At 46.9% G+C, this 17,289-nt stretch overlaps 1 long non-coding RNA gene across 2 annotated transcripts in view; it reads left to right on the top strand.

Annotated features, from left to right (window-relative positions):
* LOC106738286 (uncharacterized) overlaps positions 1-17,289 on the top strand; it is a 76,443-nt gene that overhangs the window by 4,383 nt on the left and 54,771 nt on the right. For both annotated transcript variants that reach the window (XR_009456303.1, XR_009456302.1), the window contains exons 3-4: positions 12,244-12,313; positions 14,372-14,683. This is a non-coding gene — a long non-coding RNA (uncharacterized LOC106738286). The remainder of the gene's footprint in view (positions 1-12,243; positions 12,314-14,371; positions 14,684-17,289) is intronic.

The raw sequence follows: 17,289 nt of genomic DNA, 5'->3' as shown, positions 1-17,289 counted from the left end.
GTCTGATTCTGATAGTCTTATTCACAAAGGATATAGGCTCAGAGACAATGGCACAAGGACAAGTATAAAGTGCTATTCAGTATGAATTGGAGTATTGTAATATGGCCATTGAAGAATATGTGATATATCACAAAGCCAATCTCTTAGGTAAGAAAGCATTGTTTTGCCTTGCTTTCTGGGAATAACCACACTTCATCTTCTCTGTGCCTCTTTCTCAGGAATATTGTAACAAACTGCCTAATGGAAAGAAACTATCATTGACCCAGCTGTCAATACCTAGGAAGTCTCTTAAAGTTTAAGTGGCAAAGAGCTGTGTTTCTGAAGTAAGAGGATTTTAGTTCTTTCCTCCTTTTGGGAAGTCAGACATATGAGAAGGGACAGTACACCCCTGATACCCACAGTATATCAGTTAACCCCATTTCCCCCAAAAAGGCACTCCCAAGAAATGGATCTGTACCTGCAGGCAGTATACATGCATAGAATTTAGTTCCATCCCATCCTTTTTTTCCTGTCCCAAACTTTCCAATTTTTATCTTTTTCTATTTCCCATCACCTTTTGCGTTTATAACAATTACAAACTTAGATTTTATTTAATTTATCTATTTTGTGATACCCCATTTGTGTCAGTACTTGGGGTGAGCATGAAAAAATTGCTATGTGGTAACAAGTTTGTCAATTCTAATTAGAACATGTGGCACGTCTTCCTATGGTGGGAACATTTCCCTAAGCCAGTGCTTGTTCTCCCTTCTAATTACATGTTCAAACTTGGACTTGTTTAAGGAAGTCTGGTTTGTTTGGGTTTTTTTAATTTCACATAGGATCATGCATAGTATATGCTCCCAAGTCTAAGTATTAAATGTGTTTAATAAACTTAAAGTAGCATTATGAAATTCTATGTAGCATACTTTCAAAGTATTACATTTATGAAAACTTAAGGACCATAAAGACTGTTATCTAAGGCCAGACCATACATAAGTGTGACCTGGAGTACACTGTTTTGTTATGGAGTATACTGTATTGTTATAAAGTTTACAGAAGACACAAAGCTGGGACATCAAACACTTTGGAGGACAAGATTACAATTCAAAATGACCTTGATAGATTGGCGAAATGGCCAAACAAAGAAGGTAAAATGAACTAAAGACAGTTGCAAAGTGCTACATTAGGAAGCAGAAAACAAATGTTCAAATACAAAATGGGGACTCAGTGGCTAGGTAGCAGTATAGCAAGAGGGTATCTGGGAATTAAAGACCACAAACTGAACATAAGTCAGCAGTGCTGTTGCAAAAAATACAACTCATTTTAGGAGGTATTAACATAAGTGTGTAATTAAGGTTCAGAAAGCGATTATTTCACTCTATGTAGCATTGATGAGGTTTCATTTGGTATGGTCTAATTCTGTGTCTAGTTTGCAATACTGCATTTTCATACAGATTGTTATAAAGAAGATGGTAATTCGTTATTACCAGGGATCCAGGTTTTCCATTTCCCATGGAAAAATCGGAGTAAACCACAGATTTCACATTTTACCAGAGGCAAACACAGATTTCTCATTTTACCAGAGGACCCGGTGTCTTTTCATAGAATCATAGAAGTAGGGTCGGAAGGGACCTTGTAGATCTTCAAGTCCGACCCCCTGCCTGGGCAGGAGGAAAACTGGGCTCAATTGACCCCAGTCAGGTAGGCATCAATTTTGAAGTTTTGCGATTAGCCCTCTGAAGGCTGGCAGAGTTCCAGCCTGTAGGGCTTTGTGGGGGAGCAGGAGGAGGGCGATCAGGCAGGAGACACCGTGTGCATATACATGCACATGGCCCCAGGCAGTCTGTAGAGTAGCTCCGGCAGGTAAATAGGTGGGTGGGGGTGGAAATTGAGCCCTCGTAGGGAGGGAAGGGGGAAATTGGGTAGGGCTGAGGCTGGGGCTGCTGCCCAGCCAGGCAAGGCAGTGCTTGGGGCCCGGGGCCACAATGCGCGGCTGCAGGACCCCAGCAGGGTACAGGATGGGGCCACGGGCATCTTGTCCAGGGGCAAGGAAAAGGGCCAGCTCCCTACCACTGCATACACTCCCCAGAGGGGAAGAGGGACCCATGCCACCCAGATCTGTACATGGGATGCGGGTGGGGTCAGGTGTAGGCTGTGGGCTTGGGCTTCTGCCCTGCTGCCCTACTCCAGGGCATCTGCAGCCCAGCAGGTGTGATCCAGTGAAGCAGGGAACCGTGGGGCTGAGCAGAAAAGCCGCTTGCTACTGTGAGCTCCACGCTGCCCTGGTGACATGTATCCTGTGTGCACAGCAGCTTTGATTAGTGCAACCCTGCACCACTGCCCTCACTGCAGCTGCACATGCAGGAGACATGTCGCCAGGGAAGCACGGAGCTCACAGCCTTTCCACGTGGCCCTGCTGTTCCCTGCTGCACCAGATTACACTCACCAGGCTGCAGAGGGCATCAGGGCTGGAGCCCGCGCCTGGAGCCTGCACCCACCCCGCACATGGATCTGGGGGCCGCGGGTCCCCCTGCCCCCAGGGAGTACATGCAACACCAGGGAGCTGGCCCCACACCCCTGCCCAAGCCCACAGTGTGCAGCCTGCTGCACCCTCACCCCATGCACAGATCTGGGGGGTGTGGGTTCCCTCTTCCCCCTGGGGAGTGCCTGCAGTAGCGGGGAGACAGCCCCTCCCCACCCCCCCAGTACCCCCTGCAGCAGGTAGGCAGACAGCAGGGGGTACTGAGCTCTGCTGCAGCAGCTGCCACCTCCTGCCAGGGGCAGGGGGCTGCCGACCCAGGTCCCTGGACCTGTAGCCCTGGCAGCTGGGGGGCCCCCTCCACAGGGCTGGGGGGGGCCAGGGGGCTGTGGGGGGGGCAAGAGCTGTGGGGGTTGTGTGGGGGTGGGGAGTGAGAGGCACAAGCAGGGCCAAGGGGCTGTGGGGGGGCCTTTAATTTTAATTAAGATTTTTGGGGGTTTTATCAGAGAATTTGTGATTTTATTTATTCATTTTTTAATCAGGGAAAACCAGGATCCCTGGTTATTACCCATGGACGGGATGGGGGAATAAAAGTAATCAGATTAATTGGCAGCAAAGATTTAGGTTGGATATTAGGAAAAATCTTCCTAACTCTTAGGATGGTGAAACACTGGAACAGGCAGCCCTGGGGATGTTGTGGAATATAGTGGAGCCTAATGGAATATAATGGAGACTAAAATAATAGCTCAACTGGGGTGGAGTGGGAGGGAGCCAAAAAAGTTCTGCAGCTGTAGCCCAGTGGTTAGTTAACTGACTGGCCAAGCTCCTGGGTTTAAGACCCTTGGCTACGCAAGGTTTGTTTGGGGGGGGGGTTATGTTGGGGCAGCTGTGACCACTTGGGCTATGCTATATAAGGTGTCTGTGGGCACATCTACATGTGCAATTATGGCGTCTGAATAAACTGCAGAGCTTATTGCTTCAGAACTAATTGCTCCCAGGTGCACCGTTGGAACATGTGCCCAGGAGCAACTAGGAGCAACTACCTCTGGAGCAATAAGCTCTGCAGTTTATTCAGGCACAACTCCTGGAACCTGGGAGTAGCAGCCCCAGCTGGCAGGGGGTCCTGAGGCTCAGCCTGCCAGCCCAGGTCTGCTCCCTCTGGCTCATTGTGCTGCCAAGGCCCTGGCTGGGTCGTGAGGGAGCTTCAATGTAGGGCTAGCCAGCAGGTAGCACTTGCGCTAAAGCACCCTCGTGCCCCAGCCAGTTGAGCAGTGTCTACACATGCACTGCTGTGGAGTTTTTTACTCTGCAGCAGGATAGTACTTATAAATACAGGTATTATCCTCCTGTGAAGTAAATTACTTTATTCCAGCCTAATAAATGTCTTGTGTAGATGTGCCCAGTGAAAAGAGGATATGCAGCTTTGCTACCTGGTAGCTCAGGGTCTGAGCTGAGAGCAGCCTACAAATGTTGGCCTACATGCTTTGGCTTGGTGCTTTTAGCACTGCAGGCTGTCTGCAGGGCATGAAAATAGTACTTTGCATGCTTGTACAGTTTTCAGCTGTTTGAATGTCAAATAGCTTAAACTTAATGGCTGAACTTTACCCAGTTGAACTAAACTCTTGTACCCAAAGAGTGCATTTACACAAACAATTAGTGGGCATGAATAAAACTCTGGAGCTTATTGTTCTGGAACATACTGCTCTCAGGTGCGCCGGTTGAATGTGTGCCTGGGAGCAATAAACTCTGGAGCAATAAGCTCTAGAGTTTATTCATGAGTAGCACATTGAGCCAGGTTGAAATAGCCCTGGCTGGCAAGGGACCCTGTGGGGGAAGGGAGTCCACCTGCCAGCCCGGGGCTGCTCCCCCCAGCTCAACATGCTGTGGAGGGGCTGGCTGGAGCACAAGGGTGCTTCAGCATGGGACTAGCTGGCAGTCACTCCCCTCACTGAAGCACCCTCATGCCCTAGCCAGCTGGGGCAGCGTCTATATATGTGCTGCTGCTGTTTTTTACTCCCTAGCAGGATTTACAGGTACCATCCTGCTGAGGAATAAATTAAATTACTTGGGCCTAATAGGGGTGCATGTGTAGATGCCAAGACATTGACTATGCAGCTAATTAGTCAACTATGAAGTAAATGTCTTGTGTAGATATGTCCAAAGCGTCTGAAAAAGAAGGACCTTCAGCCTCTGTGCTTTGGGCCTGTAATGTCAGAGGTCATGAGTTTGAGGCTGCCCATACCCTGCTCTTGCTGAGCAGAGGTTCTTCTTGGGTGCACATGACTTCTTTTTTATTTAACTTAGGGGTGGCCATGGCCCCCTGGGCCCTACCACATAAGGTGTCCTGCAGGAGGGTGCTCAGTCTTGGTGCTTGCTAGCTCAAGGGCTGGGCTTTGGGGTGAAGAGTGTCAAGCCTGCGACTTTCATAATTTCATAGTTGTTAGGGGCTGGAAGGGACTTTACAGGTCCAGCCCCCCTGCACTTGGGTGGGAAAGACTGCTGGGATCAGATGACCCTAGCAAGATGGGCGTCAAGACACTTTTTAAATATCGCCAGGGTGGGTGAATGTACCACCACTGGGAGGAACCTGTTCCAAACCCTCGACACTAGACTTGTAAATAATTTTTTCGTTATGTCTAGCCTGAAGCAATCTTCAATCAGTTTGTGCCCATTATTTCTTGTCCTTCCCGCAGGGGCCTTGGTGAATAGATTCTTCCCCCAAGCCCTGATGTATGCCCTGAAAATACTTATAGGCTGCCACCAAGTCCCCTCTGAGGCTTCTCTTCTCCAGGCTGAACAGTCCCAAATCTTTCAGCCTCTCCTCATATGACCTGGTTTCTAGGCCTGTAATCATGCATGTGGCCCTCCTTTGGATTCTCTCGAGCTTCTCCACATTCTTTCTGAAGTGCGGTGCCCAGAACTGGATGCAGTACTCCAGTTACATTCTCACCAAGGCTATGTAGAGCAGGAGGATGACATCCTTTGCCTTGCTCAAAATGCCTCGGTGGATGTATGCATCTGAAGGGAGCCTACTTCTGCTTATAGAATTACAGACAATTAGGGTTGGAATGGACCTCAGGAGGTCATCTTGTCCAACCCCCTGCTCAAAGAAGGACCATCCCCAACTAGATCATTCCAGCCAAGGCTTTGAATAGCCGGGTCTTAAAAACCTCCAACAATGGAGATTCCATACCCTCTTTGGGTAACCTGTTCCAGTGCTTTACTACCCTCTTAGTAAGAAAATATTTCCTAATATCTAACCTAGATTTCCATTGCTGAAACTTGTTGGGTAGAAGGCCCTTTGGCTGTCTGTGGCTTTAAAAAATACCCTGAGGTAGCCACAGCCCTTCTGCCTACATCATATAAGGTGTCCAATAGATTAGGGTGCTCAGTTGTTCCTGGGCTTGGTGTTGGGACTGGGAGGAGAAACAGCAGTGTCTGAGGCTTGGGCTTTTTTCTTGAAAGGCTGGCACTACAGCAAGGGCTGGTGCAGGAGAGACTCTAAAAGTCTGTGGCTGTAGCTTGGTGGTTATCTTGCTGGCTTCCCAAGACCAAGGCCTTGTGTTCAAGGGCCTTAGCCATGGTCCTTTTTACATGCACATGACTTTTTTAATATATAATTTACAACCCCTTGCGCCATACCACAATACCTGGTTGAGAGAGGTATGAAGCTTTTGGTAGTGCAGGGGCTGGAATGGCTCTGGGGAATGGCAAGGGTATGAGTTGAAGGCTACTTGTGTCTACCTGCTGCTGAGCAGAATGTCCTCTTGGCTGCACGTGTCTGTCTTTTTTAATTTTGGTGCATTTCTGTCCAGTGTAAAGATACCACATGGAATATGACATTAATTTTAAACTAGTGTGAATTACACTAGTGTAGGTGTTCTGTGTCCACAGTTCTAATCAAACATCACAGAAAGTCCCTGGGTAAGATAGTAGCTTTGCTTATCCTCTGCCACCTAGTGCTAAAGTGTTTTAATAGCAACCTACAGTCTATCCATCCTTGATGAACTACTGTAATTCTGTTCCCATTCTGAAATAAGGTGGCTTATGAAATTTAGCTAGTTGTACTAAATAAGCTAAACCTGCTGTTGTGGTTCAGTGGTAGAATCCTTACCTGCCACAAAGGAGACCTGGATTTGATTCCTGAATGCATATAACTACAGCGATTAAGGCAATGAAAGTCCAGACTTGGTTCAGCCTTTGGATTCTTAAGTGGTCTAAAGGAGGGATGGAAGGTCCTGGCAGCCTTCACCCTTGCCTAAGCATGCACATCAAAGATCCTGGTGATCATACACCATGATCCAGAAGGATCAAGAATTGCCTACTATATAAGCTACCGCAGAATGACATGTGGTCCACAAGCTAAGCATTTTTTTTGGTCGAAGTGATGTAACACTCAGTGAGCATGGAACTGTCCTTGTTACAGAGTTTGTTTTCTGTTAGTAATTTCATTTTCATTAAAATCTGCAGATTTTAGACTCTTGGAGACTCCAAACAAAAGGCAGGCATCAGTGATCTTTGTTCTCACTCTTTCTCAGTTGCAGACTAATAAACACGCTCCTGCAGACCATTACTCTACATCCTTAGTAAAGCCTTCCTGGCTTTGGATTGCTACTTTGCTGGCATGGTTCTCCAGCACTTCAGATGAACTCTACTCAGAACAGGAGAACAGCAGGGCTGCACTAGCGCCTACAGACAAGGAGGGGCTAACAATGGCTGGAGCTTGCTAATGCCGTTTGTATTTTTTTGTTCAAACAAACGCTTAGGAAGTGGAGTGCTGGGACCAGCTTTCTGTAAACTGATATCACACTGAAGATGAAGTAGGACTGACCATGGCCCATTGATAATTTTCCCCCAGGCTCTGGGTTGGGGAGTGGTGTTAATGAGGCCAGGTTGCATATTATATCAACACTAGAGAATAAGCTTTTTTCCTTGATGAGGGTCAAAAGTTAAATCCAACTCTTTAAAAGGTGCAAAATATATAATATTAAGAGTAGATGGGGTGTCTCAAATCAATACCTTTTATAGTAGTTCCTCACACAGAGCACCTCTTTCCACAAAGCTTGGAAAAAGCAAAATAATGTTAAGAGAAGAAAGACTTTACTTACTCTTTTCATTGCTACTATTACCATGGAACTTTGTTGATCAACAGTTACAACACTAAAAGTGACTGTTCTGGTCTTAAAAGACAAGTTTTACTGTAACAGAAATGTTGGTTGTTAATTAATGTGTCTTTTATTTCATTTTTTGTAAGCCTACCAGCCCAATCTGCGATCACCTCTCTCACCTTGTGTTGGTCAGATAAAATTCAGACATTCCTAATTAGTACAGAGTTTTCATTCCTGATTTGAGGAACTAGACACCTGCAGGATTGGATTTAGAATGGGCAGGGACAATCTTTAAAGCTTCCTTGCTCAAGCAGATTAAGCTTTATGCATACAGCTGTTGTACCAAAAGAAAGGATTGGGAGGGGCTTCTTTAATGACTGCATTTGTCAATCATATATACAGTCACAGGCATGTGCTACAATACTGTCAACCTCCTGGCCTTCCCTCTTAAAAAACCTTGATTTATTCATTTCTTTTTTGAAACAAGCATGGGCTGAAACAGAAGTGAATGTTAGACTGAAATTGTAGAGCAGCAATTCTCAACGAAGGTGTCAACATATCCTGGAGTGCTGCAAGACACTTTTCTATAGTGCCACAGGGTGCCATACTTTATTAGTACTATTAGGTGTGCAAATAGCTACACATGATTCACAAGAGAAAAGCAGCTTTCTGTAAACAGGAATCCAGCATCCAAAACGCTGCTCATACATGCCATGGGGGTTTAGTTCAGTTTAATTCTCCCTAAATTGAAGAGGTGGGTTTTTAAAAACATCACTTCAGATTAGGACAAAGTAAACCCCCGTGGCATGTATGCAAGGATTGGGCCTGATCCTTACCTGCCTCTCTGGAGGCAGTGGGGGAGGGAGAGGGAAGGCAAGCTACTGGAGAGCTGAGCGGTCCCTGAGCTGCAGGGGGAGGGAGGGTGGGGCGGTGCCTCCCAGGCAGCACCTGCCCACAGGCACCCAGCCTGGACAGTCCTGGGGAGCATTGCAGCTGTAGAGGGAAACACCAGGCCCCTGCACAGCTCAGGCAGGAAGGCTGGCTCTGGGGAGGAAAAAAAAAAATCAGGCTTGTCACTTTTTTTTTTTTCTTCAGTGGAGTCTGTTTGCATGGGCTGCTGCCAGGCTGCCTGCACGGGCTGTCTGCACAGCCCCTGAGCTGCATGCAGCCTGGTGCTTCCCTCCATGGCTGTAAGGTAGCAAACTAAAACACCTCTGACATGTTTTATTTTGCTGCATCCCAAAGTCATTTAATGCACAATATGCCGCTGACAGTGTAAACAGCCGGCAGTGCAAAAGGGGATTTAAGCCGCTTTTAAAGGCCAATTTTGTGGCATGTACAAAGGTCCAAAATCACTCTGACCAGTTGTGGTCTTTCAGAGTTATCTGTAGCAGAAGAATTGCTCTATTATTTTTCCACAGTCAAAACTCAAATAAAATCAAAGCGTTGGCATTTTCTAAGAGATGTCTTGAGCCTAATGAGGGGTGCCTTGAGCTTAAAACCCACTGGTGTAGAGAGTCTATAGGTCTAGGAAGGGATGAGCCAAGGCAGACCTGATTCAAACAATTAATTCAAGAACTGGAACTTCTGGGGAAGGGAGTTGCTCTTAGAGGCCTGGGCAGTGGCAGTCTTTGGAGGCAGATTCCAGCCTGATCATGGTCTGGTCTACAGCCTTATCCTTGTCCCTGTGCTTTTGTTATCTAAGTTCAGCCTGTACCTTATTCCAGCTATCCAGTATATGGCTGTGAGACTTCCCTTCCCTCCTCCCAGTTCCCTGTTTGCACTTACACTTATCCATATGGACAAATCCTTCTAGACATTAAATCTATTCTGGTTTTGTTTTGGAACCAGACTCCTCGGAGGGTTTTGGAATGGTAAAGGATGGAATGGAGCACTTTGTTGCTCAGCAGTAGATGAGTGGTTAGTCCTCCCTTGGCTAGGCCCTTGAAGAAGACAATTGCTAGGTGATGAAGAGCTGTGTAGTGATGCGATCACCGGAAAGTGCAGAGGCCTGGGCACGTCCTGTCTAGGTGAAATCTAACAACTCGGTCAATTTCCCATCTTGATCCCTTCTCCCTGCTGCTGCGTGCTGCAAAAGTGTTCCACTCAGCTCCTTGCTGGATGTTGTCCCCAGGCAAGTTGTACTGAGTGTGGTGAGCAGAATGAACTTGATGTGGCACAAAACCAAAAGATAAAAAAAGGAGCCTCCCAAGACAGGCAGGGTGACTCAGGAGAGAAGCTGCTTTGCATTGCTTTGATGTGCACGTGGAATATACAGGGGAGTTTCTGGATTGCAACTATCTATGGATTAACAGCTGTATGAAATAGTGTTGAATGTTTCAGAGCCAGTCTTATACCCTTCCTCACTGGGATCAGTACAGTAATCCAGGAGGTGTCCTGTGGAAGCTAGCAGGGTTAATGTTGAAACCTGTTGTTATTCAAGCTGCCACCGGGGGATTAGAGTCTGTATTGGGGTCTGGTAGGATTTGTGAATGAACCCAGGGTGAGGGGGAGAAATGTTAACACATGAACCTAGGCAACTTTCTTTCAGCCTCCTCCTACCTTCAATCTGTGTAGTTGCAGTGCACTTCTCCCAGAGCAGAACCACAGAACCAGGAATTTTGCTATATGACATTTGAAAATTAAATGGAGCCTATAGTCCATACTTGGGAACAAAATGCCATTTTAGTCACTGGGAGCTTTGAATAAAGCTGCCGGATTTACTCTTTGTGATGTTCAGCACATTTTAAGGACTGAATTCTACAACCAACACTTAACCAGTATAAGGCTCACTTCAGTGATGAAACTGATAATAAAACTCCTAGGTCATCTTTACACATGCTCTCAGAGCCACTCTAATTCAAGCGTCTGCAGTATCTCTTGTATTTAGCATCCCGCACTTCAAAATGGCAGCAGGGGCACCTTAACTAAAGATAATTTGGCGAGCTTTAGTTAAAGTGCCCTCACCACCATTTTGAAATGCGGGACGCTGAATGCATGAGATGCAGAGGCTGCTGGAGCGTGCTAATTAGCATGCTCCAGCAGACCTGATTAGTCAAATTTGCTCCGATGCACTATAATTACAGCACATCAAAGCAGCAACCCCACATGTGTACAGGTACCCTGTGGAAGATTAGCCATGTCCTTCTGTAGCAGAAAGCCCCCTTTTCCTCTTGCCTGCATTTGCTCTCCCCTCTTTGGATATGTTTCTCTTCTTCTACCTTTTCTTCCTTCCTCTTTCTTTCAGTATAAGATAAGGAATTGTGTTTTAAAGTTTGTATGTGTGTATTTTGTATCTCCCCTTGTATTTTTATCTATTTGTGTGCCATGGCATTACTCTTGTAGCTTATATTTTATACTCCTCACCTTTTAACTAAAGGTGTTTCGTTTCAGAAGTAAGTTATACATTGTAGCAATGTTAACAAGGGCAGGAATCAAACTGCCGCTTCCCTGTATCAGGCGAGCCCCTGAAAGAGTGAGTGAATCAGTGATTGAATGCGTAACACAGTAGCAGGCAGCAATTAACACCTAGGAAACCCGCAGATCAACCAACGGAAGAAATCAATAGGAGACAATGTAGCAACCGAGAATTCTCTAAACTTCACTGTTCAAGGCCTAGAAGCCCCGGTCTGAGTTAATCAATGCCAGGGACCAACTTTTGGGCTGAATATCTCCAGATTGACCGCTCCTAGAGCCCTATTCAAAATTCATCAACGGACTCCCAAACCTGCATGTACACACGGACGACCCCTGGGGCTGATAGATGCCATCCAGTAGCCACCAAGGGGGAAGTCCCACGAGGGTCAACAACCCCTGGATTGGGCAAACCTGAAAACTGGGGAGTCACCAAAGTCTGCCAAGGACAGATAAAAAGCAGTGAAAAGTGACCCTCAGGGGTGCCCTCTTCATCTCCAACTTGACCAGCACTCAACCTGTCCAGCCAGAAGGACCAGCTGGCAACCTCCTTCTGGAGGATAACACCACGCTGAAAGAAGCCTCGACTGGCCATCGACGGCTGACTCCAGTGTCTGTGGGATAGGTATACCTGACTCTTGTAGCTTGCCACTGTGTGTGTGTGTGTGTGTGTGTGTGTGTGTGTGTGTGTGTGTGTGTGTGTGTGTGTGTGTGTGTGGCGGGGGGGACCAGCCCCAAGGTTTATGATTTGACTTCATTACAGTGTTTCAATGTGCCTAATAAACCAGAATTTTAAGGATCCCGAGTTGGACATTTGTAGCCAACACTCCAAAATAAAACTGCCATCTCTCATGTTGGATCAGCTTGTCTCCTTAAATTCACCCACCATGACTTAGATGTTAAAAGGAAGGAACCAAAGATGAGTACAATCCGAGGAGATAAGGATGCTGTCAGTTCTGTAACTTAGAAAGTTGGCTCTGCTTCACACGGCTCCACCATCCCATACCCTGCCCTCACCACACCAGATGTTAGGACTTTACTCACATCAGGCCTTCTCTATGGGAGTCTCAGTCTCCGGACTGCCTTGATCAGTTCTAGATGACCAGTTACTTGCGCTTGGTCGCTTACCCTGTTCTTCCCCACACAGGTCCCAAGCTGACTGGCCCACAGTTCATCTCAGCCCTTATCTTTCAGGGCTGAGTCATGCTGGGTCAATGCTCCAAACTCACACAAGCACTCAGCTCCTTCTCTTCTTTCCCCCAGGTCCCTGGAATGGCTGCCCACACCCACAAGACTTGGACACCGCAGCCACCTCATCTCCCCGCCTCTGCAGGTAAGTCAGTCTTTGGGACTCTCTCCCAAGTCACCTTGGTTGGTCTCTTGCTGTTGTCTCTCTGCGTTCCCTTGGGTTTCCTCTTGAGCAGTTTCATAGAAGTAGGGTCAGAGTGGACCTGAGCAGATCATCTAGTCTTACCCCCTGCCCTGGGCAGGAATGAATACAGGGCTCTTATGACCCCTACTAAGTTTAAACTCAAATACCCCAGCTAGGTAGTTATCAAGCCTCCTTTTAAAGACCCCTAAGGTAGGAGCCAGCACCAGTTCCCTTGGAAGCTAGTTCCAGATCCTGGCCGCCCGGACTGTGAAGTAGTGCCTCCTGATGTCTAGCCTGAACCTACTCTCAAACAACTTGTGGCTGTTGTTCCTTGTTAATCCAGGAGGTGCTCGGGGGAACAGGGTCTCACCCAATCCCCTCTGGTCCCCCCGGTAAGTTTATAGATGGCCACTGGATTCCCTCTCAGCCTTCTCTTGTGAAGGTTGAACAGGTTCAGGTCCCTTAGCCTCTCCCTATAGGGCCTGCCCTGCTGCCCCCTGATCATTCAAGTGGCCCTTCTCTGGACCCTCTCAATGCTGGCCTCATCCCTCCTGAAGTGCGGCACTCAGAACTGGACACAGTACTCCAACCGTGGCCTGACCAGTGTCCCATAGAGGGGGAGGATCACCTCCTTGGACCTGCTTGTGATGCATCTGTGGATACATGACAAGGTGCGGTTAGCCTTGCTGACCATGTCCTCACATTGGCAGCCCATGTTCACTTTCGAATCGATAATGACTCCAAGATCTCTTTCTGCCACTGTGCTTTCAAGAAGGGAGTTCCCCAGCCTGTAGGTATGCTGCTGGTTCTTACTGCCCAAGTGCAGTACCCTGCACTTGTCAGTATTGAATCCCATCCTATTCTCATTCGCCCACCCCTGTAACCTGTCCAGGTCCAGTTGTATCCTGTCCTTCCCTTCTAGTGTGCCCACCTTGCCCCAAATCTTTGTCATCAGCGAATTTGAACAGGGTGCTTTTCACCCCCTTGTCCAAGTCGCTGATAAAGAAATTGAACAATACGGGCCCAAGGACTGAGCCCTGGGGGACTCCACTGCTGACCTTCCTCCAGTTCGAATATGACCCATCCACCACCACTCTCTGGGTGTAGCCCCCTAGCCAATTTGCGACCCATCTGACTGTAGACATCAATGCCACAGTCGCCTAGCTTTTCGATGACAATGGGGTGGGAGACTGTCAAAGGCCTTCCTAAAGTCCAGAAAGACTAAATCCACGGCAACACCTGCGTCCAATTATTTTGTGACCTGATCATAGAAGGCTATCAGGTTGGTCTGACAAGACCTGCCCTTAATGAACCCATGCTGGTTACTCTTGAGCATCATCCCCTCTGCTGGTCCCTCCCAGATATGCTCCTGGATAATTTTTTCAAAGAGCTTCCCCAGGACCGAAGTAAGACTAACCAGCCTGTAGTTGCCTAGATCCTCCCTCCTCCCTTTTTTGAAAATGTGGACTGCATTGGCCTTCTTCCAGTCTTCTGGCACCTGGCCAGAGCACCATGAGTGTTCATACAGCCGTGCCAGGGGCCTCGCAATGACCCCTGCCAATTCCCTCAGCACCCTGGGGTGGAGAGCGTCTGGACCTGCTGATTTGAACACGTCCAGCCCCTCCAGAAGTTCCCTAACTCGGTCCTCCCTGACCCTAGGTCTGGCGGAATCACTCCTGAATCTGTCCTGTATCCCAGTGGGGGAGAAGTTCCAGTCCCTGCTCAGAAAAATGGAGGCAAAGAAGTTGTTAAAAAGGCCTGCTTTTTCATCTGGTGCAACCACCAGATTGCCAAGCGTATCCTGCAGTGGCCCCACATTGCCTGGTGCCTTCTTTTTGCTCCCTATGTATTTAAAAAGGGACTTTTTGTTGTCCTAGATCCTTGTTGCTAGCCCTAGTTCCATCTCCACCTTAGCCTTCTTAACAGCCTCCCTACAGACTCTTGCTATGAAGGTATAATCCTCTTTGGTGATAGCCCCCAAGCCTTCTACTGGATGTATGCCTCCTTTTTGGCTTTCAGATGTTCCTGAATGCCTTTGGTGAGCCAAAGGGGCTTTTGAGCACTCTTGCCTGCTTTGACTCATGTTGGGACTGTCATCCCTTGGGCTCGGAGGATCACCACCTTAAGGAACGACCACTCATCTTGGACATCTAGTTCCCCTACTCTCTGGAACTGCATTGCCTCTCCTTCCAATCTTCTCAACTCATTGAAGTTGGCCCTCCTGAAGTCAAGGGCTCCATTCACTGCATGGCTAGCTCTCCCAGCTGATCGTGCTAATTACCATCCAGGGCTCTTGGCATGGCTTTTCCCCAGGTTGGGCTCGCCAGCATGGTAAGTACTGTTCTCTGTTCTTTTCATGTCGCTTGACAGGGTGGACTTCTCACCCTGTCACACACTCCTATAGATTAACTGAGGTAAGGATGTCATTCCAAAAATTAGGATTGCTATACAGAGCACATCACATTGTCTGTCACTGGTTTTACATCACGATGACAATGTATGTCTTAAGCATACAGTATTGTATGGTACCCGTGTTATAGACATTTCAGAATAGATTTTGTAGAGGATCAGAATTATTTGATTTTGGTTTCCAATTTTAGATTCAGGCATTTAAAAGTTGCATTTAGGTTTCATGTTGCAATTTTTTAGGTGAGAAATATATGTATAATTGATACTAGAATGGTTGATTGACAGATGCTAATTCTTAAAGCACCGTCTCTATAGCTCTTCACTGAATCATGTAATTAACTTGACTCTCATTCTCATTCTATTTGTGATTTACTACATTTATTATCTTAATCTTGAAATTAAGACCCTGCAGGTTGCAAAAATATTGCACTGTAACTATAAGTATACTTTTATTCTCCAAAGCAAATCCAAGCTGTCTGCTACAGGCCTCTTTAATTATTAACACAATTAAAGTTCTTCTCTTCTTTGAAGACTGCATGGGTAAAATATGGCAATAAGGAAAACAGTGATTGACACTGACACCTCTTTTTGCCTATTCCAATTTTTTATATCCATTTACTCTTAATGTTGGACCAGATTTAAGAATGAAAGCTAGGTATGAATCAATCAAATTTATGGCTAGTAAATGTTGTTATCCCTCAACAAGATGTCATTTGGTATTGCCTTTTGGAACACTGCACTTTAAAACTAGTGGTTCAAGTAGATGGGTTGGGGAGTCTCATCAGTTTTGGTGGTTTTTGTTACAGGCTGTGACATGGCATCTTCTTGTAGGGATACCAACATAAACTGGAATGAGAGCTATATAGTTGTTACCTGGAGGGATTACTATGGCTTCAATGATTGACTTGCATTACCTGCTGCTTGGGCTTCCAAATAGGAAGTGAGAGTAGGGAAAACTGCGACGGAAAGAAGTATCTCTCCTACTTCATTCCCTTCCAGGTTCCTGACAATGTGACTCTCTTGGGCCTTGCTACTAGGCCTGCTTCACTGTAGCAGCTACCTAAAAAATCAATTTCAAAGGGTTATCCCTGCAGCAGAGTGGCATGAATGGCAGCGGAGTCCCAAGTTGGATATTCCAGATAGTCTCGGCTGAATGCCGAGGAACTGTTAGATTCCCCTTCGGACCACATCCAGTTCTTTGTGAAGAGAAGGCTGGTCCAGGAGACCCATTCTGTAGAACAAGGAGAAAGAGAACTGGAAGTGATGGGGCAGGTGGGTGAGCCCCCACCCCTTTCAAGCATGTAGGCCTGAAATTCATGCAAGGAGGCCTTCACATGTGGGCTGGGCAGGCCTGATCCCCGGTCATTTCTAGGATTATTTTGTTTAAGTTTTACTTTTCCCTGGACTGCCCCATGTTTCTAGAGGCTGAAGACTCATACGTGCTGTTTGCAGTTTGTAACAGGGAGCCAGAAGCTCATGTTACTTTAAGGGGATGCTGCAGCAGGCTAAGCTTGCTGCATGGGACTAGTAGCTGTGCTAGGGCTAGCTGCAGGGAAACAAACAGTATTATTCAGGATAGGAGCTACTCCTGGGGGAGGGCCTATCACAGGAGCTTGCTGTGTGGAGCCAGCAGCTGGGCTGATCTGCAGCAGGGAGGCTGGGACATGTATTGTCCAGGACAAGTATGCTCCTACAGTAGAGTAGGTATAACTCTCGCCAAAACATGTGGGTAGACAGTGACCAGGCCTGATTGAGGCATTGTGGGGTTTGACCTAGAAACTGCTATGCAAAGCCTAAGCAAAAGTGAATGTTATGTGACGAATGCCCATCTGCAATGATAAGGAGCAGACAGTCTTAGATAGAGGAGGCTTGAAAACAAAAACAGAATCAGAGTACTGGGACAAAGAGCTCATTATAATATTAAAAATCACACCCCTAGGTGGGGAAGAAATATGCTAATGAAACATATATGTATGTTAATAAGATACATAACTAAAACACAGGTATAGAGACATGCTCAGTAAAGAACTCCTTGCGTCACTCCTTTATAGCCAATTAGCAAACAAGGATGCTTATGAAGGTTCAAACCCTTGTATATAAGGGGCTTAGTATTGCATATCTGGTGTGCTTATTCTGTGAGATTATTCTGCTTGCACCTTTTATTGCTAGCAATAAATCTTCTTTATACTTTCACCCCTGGTATCTTTATTGGCCTTTGCATACTGGGCACGAACCCAGACTTGAGCTGGGGCCTAACAGCATGAGGGTGTTACAGTGGAGGGACTTCCTGCTGGCTAGCCCCACACTGTAGCAACCTTGTGCCCCAGCCAGCCCCTCGACAGTACATTGAGCCAGGTTGGAGCAGCCCTGAGTTGGAAGGCTGACATCCCACCCCCCTGCCAGCCCAGGGCTGCTCTGCCACGGCAAAATGTGCTACAGTCCTGGGAGCATGTATAAATGCTGAGCTCGGGAGAAAAACTCTGATGCAAACTGCGCTGGAATTTATTACTACATAATAATTGCACAAG

The sequence above is a fragment of the Alligator mississippiensis genome, chromosome 1 (assembly GCF_030867095.1).
Source record: "Alligator mississippiensis isolate rAllMis1 chromosome 1, rAllMis1, whole genome shotgun sequence".
Classification (NCBI taxonomy): Eukaryota; Metazoa; Chordata; order Crocodylia; family Alligatoridae; genus Alligator; species Alligator mississippiensis.
Note: the sequence above shows the minus strand (reverse complement) of the source record. Positions and strands in the feature narration are given on the sequence as shown.